At 49.2% G+C, this 16,184-nt stretch overlaps 2 protein-coding genes across 7 annotated transcripts in view; one reads left to right on the forward strand and one right to left on the reverse strand.

Moving 5' to 3' along the window:
* Cdk17 (cyclin-dependent kinase 17) overlaps positions 1-3,448 on the forward strand; it is a 106,632-nt gene extending 103,184 nt beyond the window's left edge. For both annotated transcript variants that reach the window (XR_001838688.3, XM_017594835.3), the window contains one exon: positions 1-3,448. This exon is cut by the window's left edge. The gene's annotated coding sequence lies outside the window, so the exon portion shown is untranslated.
* The window catches only part of Elk3 (ETS transcription factor ELK3), a 62,488-nt gene that overhangs the window by 18,490 nt on the left and 27,814 nt on the right, over positions 1-16,184 (reverse strand).

Consider the following 16,184-nt stretch of genomic DNA (forward strand, 5'->3'; position numbering starts at 1 on the left):
CATTTCTGACCCTCCTTGGGTGCTCAGGGCTTGTTCTAGCTATGACCATGTTAGACTTTCCCGTCCTTTCCTACAACATCAGAGAACCTAGTTGCCACGTTCAAGAAGAAATTCCTCATTGTGGGATTTTACAAGAGGCATGTAAGGGAACCCCCTCCCACCATGAGCCCCAGAGAGAGCCCTTGTCCAGCAAAGCACACAGGTGTGCCTGTGCCAAGGGACAGGTCAGACTGAACCTAGTTAAACAGTCCCACGGCTGCTGTGCTAGGGTTCTCTGGGCTGCAACTCACCCCACCAAAATCCATGACTCTGGTCCCATGGTGACTCTAGCTGATCTCACCCCCATGCTGGCAAATCTTCAGAGGAATGGGGGGGAGGGGCAAAGAAAAGTTCCACCTGCTGCTGAGGGATGGTATCTCTCTTGAGGAGAGCGCCAGGCCTGGGTGGAGACCATGCCAGGAAAACCAGCTCCCCACAGGAAAAGACTAAATCAGGGAGTCCAGGGCCTGCATGACCCAAAGCTATTCCTGTTATAAAGGAGTATGTACTGTGGAGCCTCCTCTGCTAAAACTGCTGGTTCTTTTTATTTATATCCTATATATTACATTTTTATTTATATCCTATATATTACATTTTTATTTATATCCTATATATTACATTTTTATTTATATCCTATATATTACATCTTTATTTATATCCTATATATTACATTTTTTTCTTACTTATAGCTGGTACTTTCCTGTTTGGCAGAAAACTTTTTTTTTCCTTCTCAACCACTTTAAACACTCATCTCAATTGAGTGAATCTCTTAAGCCTAAGTAATTGCACAGATAAACCGTTGCTTCAACTGACCAGTCCCACAAACTAATTTTCTTTAACGGCTGGATCAGAGAGATGATTACTATATTTGTGAGTTAGCCAACAAGCAGCGAGGGACTGTTATAAAGTGTGTTTTAGGGTCCAATGATATCGCTCGGCGGTTAAGGGCATAGACTGCTCTGTGGGAAGACCTGAGTTAGCGTGCTAGCATCCATGCTGGGTGGCTCACACTTGCCTGGAACTCACATCCTGGAGGATCCGATGCCCTCCTCTGACTTCCTTAGACATCCGTACATGGGGAACATATTCACACAGGCATGCAGACATGAAGCAAAAGCCTTTGAAAAGCACTTTAAGTCTCTCCTCAAAAACTTGGTTGGGGTTTAAAAGCCAGTCATGGATGGAGAGCCGCCGGGCCCTGACTCACAAGCCTTCCAGCTGACGAAGGACAGGAAACTGATACAGACTTAGGACGGAGTATTACGCAACACCAAAAAAGCAAGAAGGGCAGAGACATGCTACGACAGGATAGGAGTCATCGTGCTAAGAGACTTTAAAGGCTGTCTATCATATCGTCTGTTTATATGAAATGTGTGGAGCAGAAAATATCCATCGCAGGCTGGCGTGGTGTAATCCTAGGACTCTGGAAGCCGAGGTGGAAGAATGGGAGGTTTGAGATCAGTCTGGGCTGCACAGCAAAACCATCTCAGAAAGCCAAAAAGAGGAAAGAGACCATTTAATCACAATGTGGATTACAGGTACCCAGGTGTATCGGCCATTTCCAGGAGACACTTTTACATCACTCTTTTCCAAACTCTGGCTCTTGTCTTCCCACCCCCTCAGCCACCATTTTTTTTTTTTTTGAGACAGTGTCTTATTGTATAGCCAGTCTGGAACTTGCTGTGTAGACCGCCCTGTCCTGGAACGCAAGAGAGATCAGCCTGTCTCTGCCTCTTGAGGACTAGAATTAAAACAATGTTCCACCACACCCAGTGCCCTAAAACCTTCTACATAGATGCTACCTACATAGAGACATGCAAACACCTCTACAATGTCACACATCCTTTGAGAGTTTCTAAAACTTCTGTCTCACCAGTTTGTGGACTCGGTAAATGCTAATCATGTATGTGTGGAACATGCTTTACCAGGCTAGCACTTCAGTGTTGACCTCAGGTAACATGTCTGGATGTCATGCCCTCCGACTGCTTAGCCAACTCTCATTTTCTCAATGGGTCTCCCATCCTTCTCTCTGGTCCAGCTCTCCCACGCTCCGTCCTCTGAGGGCTCCCTGGAACTGCAGCCTTTTACCCTCTGACCTTGCCCCACCCCGTCCTGTGCCCAGCCCAGAGGGAAAGTTGTAGAGAGGCCTCCTGCACCACCAGCTGGGGCTTTTCTCAGCCTTGTGCTGAGAGCCCAGCTGGGAAAGGGGACAATATCAGAGGACCTTTCCCAGAAATATCTTCTTGATACTACTGCAAGGCCGTGCTTGGATGAAGTCCTCATCTGTAGAATGGGACCGACCGACCCACCTAAAGCTTGCAGCCAGATACCCAATAAATCCACACGCGAAACACCGTTTATCAGCTTTAGCGTAACGTTCTTATTCTCTGCTCCCATTTAGCCAGTATCAACCCATTACCACTACCCACTCTTGGCCCGGATGACAATTTAATAGATAATATAGACCTCCTAGATGGCTGCATGCCTTCTAGAGTTTTTCACAGTTCTGGGTTAAATAGCCCATGGCTCAGCAGGCACATCACATCTGGTTTGTATATCTCAACCAAGCCGGGGAAGCATGGTGCTTTACTAAGTTGGACCCACACAAGAAAGAGATGTGAAGTTTACGGTATATATTCACCATGGAGAAAAGCTCACACGACCCAACTAATTACCAGGGCTGTGGGGAGGGGACAAGAGCACTGGCCCTCGGGGACCCATTACTAAATTGAGGAGTCTCGGGATTCGCAGCAATGAGGATCCCAGCCTGTGGCAGGGACACTGCACACTAGGTCCTGTGCAGAGGCACAGACAAGAACCAGACACCCAGACGATGCCAGCAGCTGCTTGACGCCTCTTGAGGCAAGAAATGTGCTGCCAGACAAGGAAGAATAGCCTGGCGTACTGACGGTGGCCACGGCTCCGAAGGGAGATCACCGGAGGCTGCTGGCCCCAGGGCCTGTCACCGAGGTCCCAGGCACAGGGAACCAGGAGCTTGAGCGCTGGCACACACAGGATGATAGGTTTCCGTGGGGCGCCTTCTCACAGCAAACGTTTCATACAAACTGAGCTGTGGCAAAAAAGGCTAAAGGAAGGCCACCAGCTGCCAGGAACACAGCCACCTTACAAGGGACACACCACCCAACCGCTTTAAAGATGGAGCTGTCAGGAGTCGCTGTGTAGACAGGGAGGTTTGATCCAACACCTCGTCGTGGAGAAGTAGGTTAAGTATTTCAGAGAACAGCAGCATTCTGACTTCCTATGTCTTTACATAGACTTTAGGTGAAAATTATAGTGCCCATGGATGTCCCCAACATTAATGAAATAATGTTAGTGTGTGTGTGTGTGTGAATTCATGCTTAAAAGAGAAATTAATCAAGATGAATAATAAAACGTAATAGTGATTATAGTATTTTCTTTCATCTGCATTTTCTACACAATACCTATTTACTATGTGTTACCTGAGCCCGAGTCACTGAAGTCTAAACTGGACGTTCTCAGCTAGGCCTCAATGACTCAATGACCACACCCCTTCCAGAAGGCGGCCGCTCTGGCTCCACAGGCGGTTACTAAGGTTAAGGCACCAGAACCCAGGCTTTGCCTTTCAGAGCAGCAGTGGGGCTTGCTGACAGGGACCTAGGAACTGGCTCCTTGCTGAGGAAGTAAGGTCCTTCTGAAGAAAGGCTCCTTCTCTCTCCCTGAGAGGAGGCTCGCATCCTATAACCACAAGCCTCCCATGCCCGTTCTGTCCATGCCTGGGGCAGGGAGGCACCTGCTTTGATGGGGACACCCCGGCATGAAGCACTGGGACCCCATAATCATAACCTCGACCAGCCATCTACAACCAACCTGTAAGTGTATACCACCTAAGAGGAGTGGCAGAAAACAAACATGGATCACACACGGCTCGATGTGGCTCTGTGACCAACACAGCGAAGACCAGCACCGAGGGACTGGCATTACACAAAATAACACTGGTACGGCAGACCTGGGTTCAAGCTCCAGCCTTTTTACTCAGTATAGCCTGGGAACGTTATTTAACTCCCACGGGCCTCAGTCTGCGGTCTCTGGAACGGAAAGAAAGATAACTCATGAGGTAGTTTGCTCTTAGGGGCTCAAATGCATCGGTACTCTGCTCACAGGGTCCTTGAAACAAGACCGGGCACAGCTGGATTCCGCGTGGCCAACAGTGATCATTGTAACACACTTCTATTATTTTGCTGCAGGCCCACCAGGAACCCTTAGCTGGCACCTCACTATGAGGAAGCCTGAGGAAACCTCACCACTCAAACGCCCATTTTACAGATGAGGGACCCAGTGCTTTGAGCCGAGTTCCCACAGTCTCCAGCGGCAGGGAGTGGCGTGTCTCCAAGTCACTGGCTTCCCAGCCAACACCCCACCATAAGTTCATCATCTGAGGTCATGTCCAGACTGGAGGCTGACTCATTCTCCTGACACAGATCCCGAAGTGTCCCCTCTCCAAAGTTAGAATATAATGCCTCCAGTAGGCATGCTCAACGTTTCCTTTCTTAACCAGCTAACTACCCACAAACCCGAAGAGACTCTTCCCTATGGAGTCGTCCATGCTCTGCAAAACAGAACCAGAGTGAGTCCAGTAAGTTGCCAAGTGTTACTGTATGTGAGCAGTGTAGGCCCCGTCTCATCTCGGCCTGAGGCCCATGGCTGGCAGGGGCTCTAAGCAGCAGGTCAAGTTCTATTGGAGTCAGCTCTGAATGTTTCAGGCCAGGTCGGGTCGCATTTGCCCCCAAGGAGCACTTATATAAAGGCTCCTTGACCCCATTCACCTGAGCTACTTTTAACAAGACAGCCTTCTCTACTCCCACAGTGTGGTGAACTCCCCCCCAGAACTCATGCCTCCTCAGAGGCTCAGAATGTGGCCTTATTTGGAAATAAGATCTCTCTGCAGATGAAATTGGCCAAGGGCGTTGAGATTTGGGTTGAGCAGGAAGTACAATGACTAGTGTCCTGTAAGAAGAGGACAGAGAGGGGCGTTCAAGAAAGAAGACCGCACAGATATAGACAGAAGCAGAGAATGGAAGATGCAGCTATGGGGCATCGAGGACTACTGGGAGCCGCCAGGGCTAGAGGCACAGTATCTTCCTTGAAGCCATTCAGGGGCCCAGCTGACACCTGACTTCAGAATTTTGTCATTCTTGGGGACAATAAAATTGTGTTACTTTGAGCTGCCAAGTCTGGGGTTATCTGCAACCGCAGCCTTGGGGGCCTTCTTAAAGTTGCCTCTGCTCAGCAGAATCATTGAGTGCCTAGTTCCACACTGGGTGTTGGTCTGGGCACAGCCCTTTGTCTAAATCTTAAGTTTGGAGCACACACACACACGCACACATGTGCACACACACCATCCCAAACTTCTAAGAATAACACACCCTAAATTTGGCTCAGAGTCGGCCTGCTCCACCAGCTCCCGGCCTCGAAGTTTTCTTGTGGTTTGGGTTAAGATTTCTTTGTTTTCTGGCATCAGTCAACTGCAACGTGAATCAGCTCGCCCAGTGTGGCCGCTTGACCAAGGGAGAGCTGCTCAGACTCACCTGAGCCACCGTGGCATCCTGAGGCTGCTAGAAATGAGGAACTCTTCTTCTTGCTGGTCGGGCAGGACACCCTTCCCTGGGAGACCCAAGCTTTATGCTAAGGGTATCTTTCTCCCCGGCTCTCTTTGCAGCTGCTTCTTACTGGGTTCAGCTCTAATTTTACCCTGGCTCCTTTAAACATTCCTCCAAGAGTGTTTGTCCTTAATAAATTGAACCATAAGACTATTCTGCCACCATAAGCCTTCCCGGACTGTGTTGGGGGAATAACTACGATGGTTCTCCATTTTTGAGTGGCCAACTCTAAACGATGCCAGTCAGCATGGGGACATCAGAGCCACAGATGGACAGAAATACACTCCCACCCTGTCTTTGCTGTATGGATTTTTGACATTCCATATTGGAGACAGAGCCTTGGGCTCAGTCTCTGGCGCTGTCCTCGTTTATTTTTTTTGTCTATTTGACACAAGCTAGAGTCATCTGGGACAAAGGAACCTTAAACTGAGAAAACGCCTCCATCAAATTGCCTGTTGAAAATCTGCAGGGCATTTTCTTAATTAATGATTGATGTGGGAGGGCCCAGCCCACTATGGGCGGTGTCACCCGTGGGCAGAAAGTCCTGAGTGGTACAGAAAAGCAGGCTGAGCAAGTCATGGGAAGCAAGCCCGTAGGCAGTGCTCCTCCACGGCCTCTGCATCAGCCCCTGCGTCCTGGTTCCTGCCCAGTCTTCCCTTCATGACAGAAGTAAACCCTTTTCTCCTTTTGGTCACGGTGATTTATCACAGCCATTGAAGGCACACTCAGACAAGCACCAAGCCAAAAGAGCAAAAAGTATGACATATAATAAGAATAGAAGTACTCTCTCTCTCCTTTTAGGATGCTTGCTTGCTAGAGGTGTGGGGCAAAGTGGTTTCTTCTGGTCTTTCTGGTGTTGGCATTTCCCCATGACAGATTTCCTCCTATGCTAAGGATGCCTGCTGGCTCCTTACTCACACTTTCTACAGTTCTGTGGTTACAGGAAGCTACCACAGCAGGCACTGTGGAAGATTATAGTGGTGTTAAGAAAAAAAACGTGGGGGAGTCACAGAGTGGGGGCAGTAAAGTAGATGCAGTGACGGGAGAGGGGAGGGGGCACAGAACAGGGGAGGCAGACGCCAAGCAGGGACTGGCAAGTTTCAGTCAGAGTTGAGCAGCAGATGTGGCCTGAAGCAGGCAGGCAAGATAGGCAGGGCTAATGCCGAGGCTAAAGGTAGGAGTGTTCAGAACCAGTAAGTAGAGGGAGGCCAGATGGTAAGGACAGTTTGGGGTTTTCCCAGGGCCATTGGGTAGTTACTGTGGTACAAAAACCTATCTCCTTCTTGTCTGTGTCTGTGTCTGTGTCTGTGTCTGTGTCTGTGTCTGTGTCTGTGTCTGTGTCTGTGTCTGTGTCTGTGTCTGTGTCTGTGTCTGTATGTGTCTCTGTCTCTCTGTCTCTGTCTCTCTCTGTGTGTCTCTCTCTGTCTCTCTCTCTGTCTCTCTCTCTGTCTCTCTGTGTCTCTCTCTGTGTCTCTCTCTGTCTCTCTCTCTGTGTCTCTCTCTGTCTCTCTCTCTGTCTCTCTCTCTGTCTCTCTCTCTGTCTCTCTCTCTGTCTCTCTCTCTCTGTCTCTCTCTCTCTCTCTCTCTCTCTCTCTCTCTCTGTCTCTCTCTCTCTCTCCCAACTTCAAACTCTTGTCTGCCTCATCTCTCCAGCCCTCAGTCTGGTCTCCTTCAGGAAGCATGCATTCTCTGGGGCGACCAACCAACACCTCCCATTCACAGCTAGCTCAGAGCACCTTCCCACACAGAGCTCAGAGCAATCTTTCCACTGACCACTTGAGCAATCAAGTCCTTCCCTTGGTCTACGTTAAGAGATACTGGTCAGTCATATGAAGGATGAAGACTCCAGCCTGGGCCTCCAGCAGTCTGCACAAACTACAAAGCTGAGGGCAAAACTTCTAGGGTGAATGCTTGACCCTTGAGTGTGTTATTTAACTCCATGCACCTGAGACTCGGTATTTCTGTCTCTAGAATGGGTCCATCACTGGCCACAAGGCCAGATGCCTTAGGAGTTAACAAATGTCCAATGCCTAGCACAGAGCCTCACACAGCATCACACACACACACACACACACACACACACACACACACACACACACACACACACGTGAGCGTCCCTCCTGGTGTTACCATCTGGGATAAGAGCTGAGCCTGTGAGGAAAGTGGGAAGAGGCAGCCCAGAGGAGCAGCTGGCGGCTGGTGGGTGGTGGGAGGTGTGATGTGAATGTTGGCAGTTTTTGTCAGTTTGTCTACACAGTCCCTAAATTTTCCCGCAGCTAAGAGCCCAGAGCAGGAATGCTGGTGCCTGCCAAGGGGGACTCGGTGTGGGCAAGGGCAAATGCAGCAATTTGGCGGGGCTGTGGGAGCCTCGGCATCTGAGTACCACGCAGCAGCCCCATCAACATGCTAAACTGTGCTCTCAAGACTGCCTCATCCCGTCTCTTAGCAACCAGCCTATTTGGAGGAATGTGGAGTGCTTCGGGGACACCGGACACCGCCTTGGAAGCATGTGCAAGACAGGAAGCGCCCCCAAATAACGCCTCCAACCCCTTGCACTCCCACGGCCTGCCACCTTATGCTGGTTACCATCTCCTGGGACGAGGGGGCCAGCTTAGAAGCCCTCCACAGCGGAGTTCGGCTACCAAACAGGTCTGTAGGCAGCTTCCAGGGCCAAGTTCATACAGGAAAGTCCTGCTTACACTGTTGGCCTCTGGACAAGAGCCCAGGTACCATCTGTTGTCCTCCAACAATCTGAGTGGCTGACATGGAACAAAAAGACACCCAGCAGAGGGCTCAGGCTCTCCATACGCAGGCCTAGGGCCAGGCAGAAAGGTTCCCAACCATACACGGAGCGCCCTGACAAAAGCCCAGATGGGCATTCGAGGAAGTTCCAGGGTCGAGACACCCGCTGGACTCATTCTTTCTCCACTCTGAAGATATATCATTTTACCTTCTCAGCAATTTATTTTGGGGGTTATTAAAGGATCCCACCAGGGCCGAGGCTTTTCGGCACGGCCAGCTGATTCCAGACACACGTCATTAATACTAACATTTTCTCGGCGCGATTGCATACCCCCATTTCAAACAAATTACTCAATTACGGCTAAGAAGGTGATGCATTCGACTTCCTGGGATTTGGTGCCCGTGGCTCTGGTCTTGACTGCGCTCCCCTAATTTCCCTCCAATTAGGTAAAGATCCCGAGGTACCCCTGTGAGGATCAGCTGGGAGGTTGCTGTGGAGACCGGAGGACCGTTCCTCCTATTGCCAGATCCATCAGTGACTGAGAAGGGAACTGGCAAAGTTTCCAGTCTCCCCCTGGGAGGAGCGCTCGCTCATTGCCAACAGCAGAGACAATAGGTCTGTTGGATGGGAAAGGATACAGATTTAATAAGCTTCCGGGTCTCCTCAGCTTCCCAAGAGCAGCTGCACCTAGAGGAGTGCCAGGCAGTGACACTTTCCTTCCCTGTCCCTGGGGTTGCGTGGGGGTAGGGAGTCGGAGGGGTGCAGGCCTTGGCTCTGATGTCATAACCGGCCAATCCACTCAGTGTGGGCCACGCTTTCTCAGTAACTGGCCAAGGGACCATCAGAGTGGTGGCATCTGAGGGTGAAGCCACCGATGCCAAGAAGCCCAGGAGATGTGGATTTTTATTTTCCGAAAAATTCAAAGTGAATCGCGGCTCCCTCTTGCTTTTCATACTTGGTTGGCTCTCTCGAGGAAGTGCCAAGCACAACATGAGGTGCTGCTCCAAGCTTCTCTCCCAGGGTCTTCTCAACCCCTTTCCCTAAATAAATACTCTGCACTTGGAAAGGTCAAACGCTCACACCTCCCATCTGTCCACACGATATTTGTTCTCCACTTGGATTTCCTTCCTAACTTCTCCCAGCCTGGCATCAGCTGAACTCAGGTTCAGCCCAGGAGCCCCTGGTCAACCAGTATCTTAACCAACCCCCACAACCCAGAAATCTTCTCTCTCCGTCTCTACTCCCCTTCCTCCCTCCTCTGGAAGGCTCATCAGCACTTTCCATAATTTAGAGTGTGGAACGGTTCATGTGTCTGTCCCCAGCCCCAGAGTGGCTGAACCACGCAAGGTGAGGGAGGGACATTTTCAAAGAAACAGCTGAGGGACTTGACATGGGAACAGAGGTGATGGAGAAGGATCTTCTTGGTGTCAAGCTGTAAACACTCAAGAGTTGTTAAGCAATTAATGAATGGAGCTGGGGTGGTGGTTCAGAGCTCTAAGAGTACTGACCTGGCTTTTCCAGAGAAATGGTGTTAATTCCCAGCGCCTACATGGCAGCCCCAAACCATCTGTGACTCCATTCCCAGGGACTGACGCCCTCTTCTAGGACCAGGTACGCATGTGGTACACAGATATACATGCACATCAAACACCCATGCACACGAAATAAACTCATTTTTTAAATGGATTGAAAGCAGTACCACCCCCATGGTTCCCGGAGGAGGGGCGTGGGGAGCAGCTACATTGACTGCTTATCAGTTCCTCCCTCCTCCCTCCATTTTAAACCAAGCACGCCTAGTATCGTGGAGTAAAGGTCAGCTCACTAACAACATCTCCAAAAGGCATCCTTTTATTTCTCTAAATATTTATTTATTATATATGAGTACACTGCCGCTGTCTTCAGACACACCAGAAGAGGGCATCTGATCTCATTACAGATGGTTGTGAGTCACCATGTGGTTGCTGGGGTTCGAACTCAGGACGTCTGGAAGAGCAGTCGGTGCTCTTAACCACTGAGTCACCTCTCCAGCCCTCGAAGAGGCATCCTTATAATTGCATCATCACGTTTAGCTTTCTGGGGTGATGCTTTAAAACTAACTGGGGCTGGGGAGGGGGCTACTAAACCCTTCAACTCATCAGAGCTGAACTGAGAAACTCATCCAGAGAAGAACTGAACACCAAGCTATCTCAAGAAGGTGAGTACCACCCACAGCAGTCATTCTACCGTCCTGCCATCCACTGCCCAATGTCCAATAGTCGCTCAGTGCTTAAGAGTTTCTGGCCAGGGGCTCCTCAGCCCTCGCCCATCTACCCTATCCTTCAAACCCGCCCCACTACAACCTTCCCAGAAGTAAAGCATGTCCCTCTGTCCTGGAATGGTACAGGGGTCTGCCCAGTAGCCTCTCCAAAAGCCTCGGGTGGGCTTTTGCTGGTGCTCACCATTGCAAACCCTGACCCCCACCCCCAGGTTTTCCTATCATAATGCGTGTGTCCGTGAGGATATCCAGAGATGTGCAGCTGGATGGTGTGGCCACCCCAGAATCTGAGCCCTCAGGCACGGTTTTCCTCTCATCCTCAGTCACCTTTCAGAGCCCTCAGTGTCAGAAACACAGTGTGACACACATGCCGTTGACTCTAGTGTCATCCCTGTTACAGCATTACGCTTTGGTTGAGCTGCATGGCGAGACTCAGTCTCAACGACAAATAATCACAGTAACGTGTGGTTCTGGGAGGAAGGAAGGCCTCTAAATAACCAACCTGTGTTACCTAACGCATTAAGACTCACAAACATGAACGGTAAAATGGCGTGCATTCCTAAGCATGTACGACGCAGAGGCTAACCCTGTCAAGTGCCGGGTGCACATCCTCAACTCCGGATCTTCGTGTGATCCAGGAAGGGGAGGTGCTGCTAAGGCTGCGCTCTGTGGTAGTGGAAGTGAAGCAGCTGCCCTCCAACCTCCTTGGTCCTGAATCCAAAATCTTGATTCTAAGGGAACTAGAGATGGATACCACGTCACTCCCTCTAAGTGCACCGGGAAGCGTGCTGGCTCTGACCCAGAGGGACAGGATGGGTGTAGAACTGTGGGAGAATTTTCAGAACAGCCTAACCGTGTAGAAAACGCTGACTGACAAAAGTCGCTGGCCACTCTCAGACACTGTACGGCAGGGCAAAGGGGGCCATCTTCCCATCCCCACACGCCCATCCCAAGGGTTGGTACAAAGGTTGATTTTCCTTCTCTGCATTCACCCACATTTTCTGCATTTTCAGTTTGGAAAGTAGTATGATCATCCACACTGTGACTCTGGCCAAGGCTTCATCTTAAGTTTCGAGTAGTGGGCACTGTGTCTAAGGTGTACAGGTGCCCCTGAAACTATTCTCCATGGGCCTCTGAATCCATCACCCTCAATATGCATAAAAAGGAGAGGGTACTTGCCTAGCATGTGAGGGCCCTGAACCCAATCCTCAGTTCTCAGAAAAAATGGGGTGTGCAGACAAAGCTGGAGAGATGGTTCAGTCAGTGAAGTGCTTCTGAAGTAAGCAAGAGGAGCGACCTCGGGTCTGGTCTCTGGTGTGTGTTTGCCATCTCAGGGCAGGGAGGTAGAGTCAGGAGGATCCCTGATGCTCACTGAGAGACCCTGACTCAAAAAGAGCAGTGGAGACCTGACATTGACCTCTGCCTCCACATGCATCCACCCACACACGTGCACACAAAAATGAACACACACAAATGCACTCAATAAATAAATCAATTTTAAAAGGAGGCCAAGGCCCGGAGAGATTGCTTTTCCCACAGCTGGATTCTAGCCCAAACATCTGGTCCAAAGGCCACACCATGCCCACCTTTCTGTTACAATCCGTGGGCTGGTGGATACGTGCTTTGAAGGGACACTGAGTAGAGCCCTTCACCCTGCCTGATGTCTTGAACACATAAAGTTATTTTTCTTCCATGTCTGGTTGTATGGCTTTTTTTTACACATTTCTTTTCTGCCCACTGTTAATGTGCTGGAACAAGCTAAAAATACAATGTATATAAAAATAATGCCATCCGCAGGCCTGTCTGCTCTGGTATAGAAACTTCCCTATCAGGACAAACCAAAGGATGCACATTTGCAGCCGCCAGGGAAGGGACGCACGCTAGAGAAGGCCAGAGAAGGCAACAGAGAAAGCTACCATGGTTTGCAGAGTGAGCCGACAGCCACAGAGTTAGCCCGCTCACAGGCTGAGTGTGAGGGAGGAGGGAGGGGGAAGAAGAGGACGTCTGACTGTCACACCGAGAAGCAGAAGGGACCAGCCTGAATCTGCCTGTAAAACAGAGCAAGACCTCACGTCCATGCCCTCGTGACCCAAGGGCTTCATATCCACAGAGGCTCTGATCCGAGCTGCCCTTCCAAGTGAGACGTCGGACATTTATGTCGACCGTGATGGCCAGCCTAATGTTGTCAGAGTTAAACTCGTTTAAACCAGTTTAACGGACGCAGCTCTCCAGAGGGCGGCTGGCAAAGCTGGAAGCGTTGGCCAGAAAATAGCTCAAAATAAATGATCTTAATGCCTCAGTGGCCATTTTCTTCCTGCGTTTCCCTCTTGGCTCTTCTGTTTCTCCCTTCTCTCTTCCCTTTCGTCGTCCTCCCTTCTCTTCCCTCCCCCATCCCCTCTTCTTTTTTCTAACTGTATTGAGACTCCGCAGTCGGCCATGGCTAGACTGTGTCCCCAGAGTTCCCAAGTTGGAAGCCGAGTCCTCAGTGTGGCAATGCCTTTTAGAGTCGGGGACTGTGTCCTGTGACCACACCTTTTAGAGTTGGGGACTGTGTCCTGTGACTACGTGGCCTGTCCCTGAGGGTGTGGGAGAGATGCTCTGGCAGGGATGGACCTTATGACAGTGGGTTGTTGTAAAAGTGTGAGTCCCATCTCAGTCTCCTCGAGCATGTTCCCGCCATGACGCCAGCCTCCTGTTATGACACGGCCGCCAAGCAGACCCTTACCAGAGCCACTGCTGTGCTTCTGAATCTCCAGAACTCCTTTCTTTACACAGCCAGCCTGGTGTGTTTCATAATAGCAACAGAAAACAGGCAAATGCAGAGTCTACTGTGACATCTGTTTGGACTTGTTTCCCCTTGATTAAAACCCTTGCTAATAAAAACTCCTGAGCTTAGAACAGCATATGGGCAGCCTACCTGATCTCAGAAGTGCCAAGGCAGAAGTGAATGAAGGTTTGTGTCCTAAGGAATAGCACAGGGCAGGTGGGTCCCCGGGCCCTGCCACCCACCGGCTGCATGGGCCTCAGTGATCTCCCAGCCAAATGCCAGTGTTCTGCTTTGTATGGGAGGTTTTTCTGGTGCAGAACCTGCCTAATGGAGGTGCCATCTAGTTTAAAAGAGACCACAGGAAGTGCTTTGGACAGGGCATTAAGCTCCTAACAGACAGATGGCTACAAAACTACTTTAAAAAAAATGTGTGTGGGCATGCACATGTTTGTGTATTATGAATTACACTTGTGTGTAGGTGTGCGTGTTTGTGTATATGTATATTGTACTTGCATATACATGTGTTTGTGTGCATACGTGTGTACTTGTCAGTGTATGTGAACTTGTGTGTGTACATGTGTGCACATGTAGGTATGTTTGTGAGTATGTATATTGCATTTCTGTGTTTATGTGTGTGCTTCTATGTGTCCATATACATATATATATGTATATATATATATATATATATGACCATGCATGTGCACATACACACACACACACACACACACAGAGTATATGTATATTTGTGTATATTTGTACAAGTGTGCACATGCATGCAGAGGCCAGAGGACTTCAGGTGGCATCCTTAGGAATGCCTTTGTGATAGGAACGTCCTTTGTGGCAGGGTCTCTCTTTGGCCTGGAGCCCACCTATTAGGCTAGGCTAGCTGATCAGTGAGCCCTGAGGACCTACCTCTCTCTGCTTTCTCAGCAGTGGAATCCTGAACCATTGTGCCCAGCCTTCCTCCAGGGGTTCCATGAGATCAGAGCCCTCTGCTTGCCGGGGATGCACCTTACTGTCCGTCTGTCCAACCTGAAACTGTTCAGTCTAGGGAGCACACGTGTTTGTCCAAACAATGGCTGTCAGCCACTAACAATCGATCCCCATTCCAGGACACAGATCCCTTCATGCTGATAGGACACGAGCTCAGGTTCAATGCCCAGGACTTGAAGAGGTGACTCTAGTCCCAGGCACAGAGGCAAGCCCTCTTTCTTTGACACCTGATTTAAAACAATAGAAAGGCCAAGTTTCCGGGCTCTCTGCCAATGGGCGAGGCAGACTGCTTTCCTGCCGGCCCCCGATTCTCAGGGCAGAACACAGAACTTGGGGAAAATGCAAAGCGACATGCCATCTGCTTGGCTTCTGGACAGTGTAATTAGCTGAGAAGTGCCTTTACATCTTCGTAGGACTGCATTAAGTCAGGATTAATTAATTGCTGTGTTAATGGGAAGCACCTTTAGCGCTCCAATGACATAATCAGATGCAATTAGAAGCACAGAAAGGAGCCCTTTATAATTAATGACGTCTTCACTTCCTGAAACATGTAATCCTTCTGTCCTCAATTCCAAAGAGGTTTGCAGACAGAAGGCACTAAATATAGATCCGGAACCAATGTTTAAATCACTTTAAAACTCACCTTTCCATAAGAGTAGTGAACCCAGAACAAAAGCTCACTTCAGTTTCTAGGATTCTGAGCCCTTTTGTCCGTCGGGTTAAACAGTCAGCAAGCATAGGTTCAAACAGTAATGGCCAATAATTACGGGTCTGATATATTTAACCTACACCGAACGAAGTTTGCCCTACCAAGCATACTAACTTGAATTAACTCATGCCAATTGTCCTTGCTCTGATTCACCTTTAAAAAACACTCTAGGAGCTGGGGAGACAGCTTAATGGTTAAGAGCACTGGCTGCTCTTCCAGAAGACCCAGTTCAATTCCCAGCTCCCACATGGCAGCTCACAACTGCTGCAATTCCAGTCTTAGGAGGGCCACCGCCATCTTCTGGCCTCCATGGGTACTGCATGCATGTTACACATACATATGCAAGTGAAACACCCATATACATTATATATATACATTATATATACATATACATGTGTGTGTTTTATGTATGTATATATGATATGTATATGTATATATAGTTATATAATTATATAGTTATATAGTTGTAGCACTCTGTCCCTCACCTCCATGATGAAAAAATGAGACTGGCTTTGCTTCTAATTCGGGAAGTTAATAACCAGCCAAATGTCACGCACCAAGCACAGATCTAAGGACTTAGCATGCAGAAGCTCAGCGAATCCTCCCAGAGACCCTGACTGTAGAACTGCTGTTTTCTGTTTCACAAACAGGGATGCCGAGGTACCAGATCCCTCACAGCAGTACTGTGTCCGGGGCCGAAAGTATAACTCAGTATTAGAGAGCTTGCCCAGCATGCACAAGGCCCCAGAACATAATACCCAGCACTCAGGGGATGAATGTGGTCCCCCAAATTACCATTTCCCTGGAAAGGCCTCTCTGACTTAACTCTTGACCAGAAAGAAAGACAGACTTTTAGACTGTAATTATTTTTTGATTGTTTGTTTTGTTTCTTGTTTTTTTGTTTTTTTGTTTTGTTTTGTTTTGTTTTGTTTTTTTCTCAGTGTAGCCCTGGCTGTCCTGGAACTCACTCTGCAGACCAGGCTGACCTTGAACTCAGAGATTCACCTGCCTCTGCCTTCCCAGTGCTAGGATTAAAGGCG

Source organism: Rattus norvegicus, chromosome 7 (genome assembly GCF_036323735.1).
Source record: "Rattus norvegicus strain BN/NHsdMcwi chromosome 7, GRCr8, whole genome shotgun sequence".
NCBI lineage: Eukaryota > Metazoa > Chordata > Mammalia > Rodentia > Muridae > Rattus > Rattus norvegicus.